This window comes from Engraulis encrasicolus, chromosome 10 (genome assembly GCF_034702125.1).
Source record: "Engraulis encrasicolus isolate BLACKSEA-1 chromosome 10, IST_EnEncr_1.0, whole genome shotgun sequence".
Classification (NCBI taxonomy): domain Eukaryota; kingdom Metazoa; phylum Chordata; class Actinopteri; order Clupeiformes; family Engraulidae; genus Engraulis; species Engraulis encrasicolus.
In genome coordinates, this window is record NC_085866.1 from 45,421,643 (window position 1) to 45,426,642 (window position 5,000).

Below are 5,000 nucleotides of genomic sequence, written 5' to 3' on the forward strand. Positions count from 1 at the left end.
TACATGAATTGATTAAGTTGTTGTGGTGGAACTTCTGAGGTCCTCAGTTAGCACAACACCATAAAAATGGCTGAAATGTCAACGGTGTTACCGTCAATGGTGTTACAATTAAGTATGACAGTCAGGGTTGCCAGATGAGGCTGATGATTTCCAGCCCAAAAAATGATCAAAATCCGCCCTAAAAACCCGCCCAATTCTATTGATTTATATGGCAGTGGGAAGGTTTTTTCTGATAGATGCCATTTTTACCCGCACACGGCCATCCTAAGCAGCCCAATTGGGCGGGAACCAGCCCAATCTGGCAACACTGATGACAGTTGAGGAGGAGTATGTTTTTGCCAATTTATATCCATATTGACAGACAAACAAACAAAATAATTTGTGTTCTAGGGAGATGGGTTTGTCTGCTCTGTTTTTTCTCCTAAAAAAGTGCCGACTTGTTCCCCTGCACTGTTGACCGTTACACAGTTGAGTAACACGGTTGACTGTTTTGAAAGTGTTTTTGCGCTATTGATCCCTTATGTGTTGGAAAAATACTATGAACATACACTAGGGATTATCTCTGGAGAAGGAAGTCTTGTGTAAGGAGGGTGACTATATTCAAATCAGACGTTACAGGGATTTAGGATGAAAAATGTGTCAGTCTGTATCACAGTGACTCATAAAATCCTACTTATGAAGCTCAGCAATCACATTTTCTATATCAGTTGCACAGATTAATGTCAACATTACTGCTAAGGGACATAAGCACTTTCAAACATATATTGTTTCAACTCTGTAGTATTTTTATATATGTTTGAAATGACATAGTATTTGTCCATAACACTGTTGACAAAATAATTAAGCAAATGTTCGCTTTCATTAGAGTATTTATCAAATGATTTAAGATTAAGCTTGGCAATTTGTTTGTTTGGAAACTTAAATATATATACTATGTAAACATTTAGGTCATTTAGTTGAAAAAAAATACTGATAATTGACATTTTGCTTTTGCCAAAAGCGTAGGGGAATCGTAGAATCACTCACACACACACACACACACACACACACACACACACACACACACACACACACACACACACACACACACACACACACACACACACACACACACACACACACACACACACACACACACACAGACACACACACACACGCAAATGCACACTTGGACTCACACAAACCACTATAACATCACTACTCACCTCCCTCTCCTCTCTCTCACCCCCCCCCCCCCCTTCTCATTTCCCCAGTGGATGGTCATGCTCCATGTATTGTCAGTTGGCAAATGGTGCTCTCTACATGCAGTATACACTTTCAGGAGCAATGGGAAATTTTGTTTGGGCTGACCCTGGGTCAGGGCAAGAAGCATTAGCACCTCTCCATCTCCTCCACCTCCACCTCCATCTCCGTTGGCAGTCGTGTGTGTGTGTGTGTGTGTGTGTGTGTGTGTGTGTGTGTGTGTGTGTGTGTGTGTGTGTGTGTGTGTGTGTGTGTGTGTGTGTGTGTGTGTGTGTGTGTGTGTGTGTGTGTGTGTGTGTGTGTGTGTGTGTGTGTGTGTGTGTGTGTGTGTGTCTGTGTCTGTGTTTGTGTGAGTGTGTGTGTGACACGAAGCAAACACATTATCCCAGGTTGCACATTAACAAAGTTCCATGTCAATGCTACACCATTCCACCCTAATTAATTCTACAAGCTCTCTCCCTCTGTTCTGCGCTCTCTCTTTCTCTCTCTCTCTCTCTCTCTCTCTCTCTCTCTCTCTCTCTCTCTCTCTCACTCTCTCACTCTCTCTCTCTCTCTCTCTCTCTCTCTCTCTCTCTCTCTCTCTCTCTCCCTCTTTGCCTGAGGCAGAGTTGAAAAATAACTCTTGAGTGACAGAATTTGAAAAAAGAAACCCAGCAACAACAACATAAAGGAAAAAAAAACTAAGAGCAGTGTTTCCATCAGGTCTTTAAAAGTCATTAGCATCTCATTAGATTCATAAACCACACAAATATGAACATGCCCTCACCGGGGCAAAGGGATGGAAAATGAGGACAGTGCCATTTCTGCGTTTCTCTCTCTCTCTCTGTCTCTCTCTCTCTCTCTCTCTCTCTCTCTCTCTCTCTCTCTCTCTCTCTCTCTCTCTCTCTCTCTTTCTCGCGCTCTGTCTCTCTCTCTTTCCTCGTCTCTCTCTCTCTTTCCTTTTTTCCATCCACTTACAATAATTATTATTATTTTAATTTCAGATCATTATGAATATTGCAAAATCATTAGGAGTGCATCAATATTTATATAACATAATTAAAAAGTAAAGTGGCTGACTCGCCATGGTGAGAATAAAAAGAAGTGAATATTCAAGAGCAAAGTGCAGTGCACGCTTAGCCTATGTATAATTCAACTCATTGTAATCTCGGAATAAAAAAAGAGCGGGAACAGGTGTCTTTGCTGCGTTGGCGTTTTTTTTTTCTCCTGCTTTTTCGACCAATCGTGTTAGAGGACCAGCAGCGCTCGAATGAAACTTATTCATATTTGAAAGGGAAGGAAAATCGTCTGTCACATGTAGCGCTGGCGCTCAAGAAATAGAGAGAGAGGAAGAGGAGGAGGAGGTAGAGAGAGAGAGAGAAAGAGAGAGAGAGAGAGAGAGAGACAGAGACAGACACAGAGGGAGGGCGGGAGGAGGAAGCGGATTTTGCTGATTCTTATGAATTTAGAGAGGCTACTTTACAGGAAGGAAATACATAAATGGGGTCCTTAGACAGCAGATCTGCGCCCTGCCCGGCGTCATGCGTGTACGGTAGGCCTACGTACAGTACGCTCCTCTCTGGTTGGTCAAAGATAGAGGAGAGACGTAACGGAGACAGGAGGAGCACATCGCTGTCTCCCGCCTTGGAACGACAGTGAAGAATTCATGCCAAAAAATGAATAGTCCAGTTCATACAAAGCATTGACACATTATTCACTTTTACCAGATATGGTCCCTGTATTGCATCTTCTTGAGCTTTCCGTGACAAAAAAGGCAGATATTCTCCACAGGGTAAGATTGTGCAACAAGTGTGTCTTAACAAGTTTCACCCAGCTTCCCCTCTTTCCAAGAACTGACACACTGACTGAGAAAGGCTCTGTGAGATCTGATAACACCACTGAACTCTGAATTGCCCTTTTTTGTTGATGTCCCCTGCCAGTTTCCCTTCTCTGTGGCCCTTTTTGGTGTGTCTTTTTTTCTCCACGTCCTGCTCCTCTTGAACCCGGCTTTTAGCAGTGTTGCTCAGCCTCATTAAGACAGAGGACAGCAGCTGAGTGCACAGGGCGGCCACTCTGGAGGACGTGGGAGGGCACCAGGGTGATGATGGTTCTGTGGTGTGTGTGTGTGTGTGTGTGTGTGTGTGTGTGTGTGTGTGTGTGTGTGTGTGTGTGTGTGTGTGTGTGTGTGTGTGTGTGTGTGTGTGTGTGTGTGTGTGTGTGTGTGTGTGTGTGTGTGTGTGTTGTGTGTGTTGTGTGTGTGTGCGTTGGTGCGTGTGTGTGTGTGTGTTCGTGTTGTGTTTGTGGGGGTGGGGGTGCAGTGAGAGACAGAGAGGAAAAGAGAGAGAGAGGGGAAGATAAATGGAGCAAAAAGGGAGAGAGAGAGAAAGAGAGAGAGAGAGAGAAAGAAAGACATGGGGCGGGGGCAGAGATGGGCAAAACCAAAACAGAGAGGCAAGTAGGACTATGTGTGTGTGTGTGTGTGTGTGTGTGTGTGTGTGTGTGCGTAAGAGAGAGAAAAAGAGAGAGCTGTGTGGAAGAGGAGGAGGAGAGGCATGGCGGGGAGGAGGAGAGGTGCAGAGTAGAGGTCAGCTCAGCCCCTATAAAGCATGACCACACGCTAAGTGCTCTCGCTGTGCTCTCACGAGGCAAAGGATTGAAGTTGAAGGTCTTTTCACTCAACATGCCGGCACACACACACACACACACACACACATCAACAAAATGATGAACACATACGGTACAATCTCTCTCTTTTCTTTTTTTTCGTTCTTTTTCTTTACGTATGTATGCACACCCAGCCACACACAAACACACAGATGCTCACACACGTGCATTCATGCACGCCCGCCCGACCATCCACCCACCCACCAAGCTTGCACACAAATTTCACAAGACTTCCCAGGGTGCTCCAGACATGTGTGGGTGACGGCAGGGTCAAGTCTGGGACATGCCCCACTGTGACGAGCAGAGGAGGTCCTCCTGCTCTCCCCCCTCCCTCCTGCCCTCCTGTGATGATGACGCTCCACTGAGGAGGAGGAGGAGGAGGTCAGATGAAGCACAGCCAACAGTCAGGTCAGCTCAGTGGGTAAATGGGTCAGTTGTCCTGGGCCCAGGGAGAGACCAAGGCTTTGGTGCTCATTAGATTGCATGGATGGGGTTGGGTGGGGGAGGCCTTTCAGATGAATTTGTCCCGGCCCTGTCTGGCCAAAGCTGTCAGCGTCCGTCCCTGGAAACACACAATAGTATTACCATCACGTCACTCCAATCCACTCTCCATGAGCTAAACCACGCAGAGAAGAAGAAAAAACTATCTGTCATTAGCTACTTTGTCAAGGAGATCGGGGTCGTTCAGGTTTCCAAAGACGAGTGTTAATGTAGTTATCTTAATACATCGCCTTTCGGGCCCATTTTCCAACCGAGCAGGTCTTTTTTCTATAATTGACACGTCGGTGGGTTTGCGGTCAAATTTCACCTGCTCCATTCCGATTACGCAGCTGATTGAGGCGTACAGAATGATTGAGGGATGAGCGGATTGAAAAGCTGTGACTTCATTTTGCCACTTTGTCGTTTTTTTGGGGGGGGTGAAAAGACAAGAAGAGAGCTCTGAATGCTTTTTGCCAACTTTACATTATTTCCACATGGAGGTCAGCTGGCGCGAGAGATGGCTGGAGTGGAGGAAGCAGAGGACATAAAGCACTGAACGAACAGGAAAAAAATGAGCGAGGGAAAAGATGTGTGGAATGGAGAGCAGTGAGGAAGGGTAGGAAATGAGGCTGAAG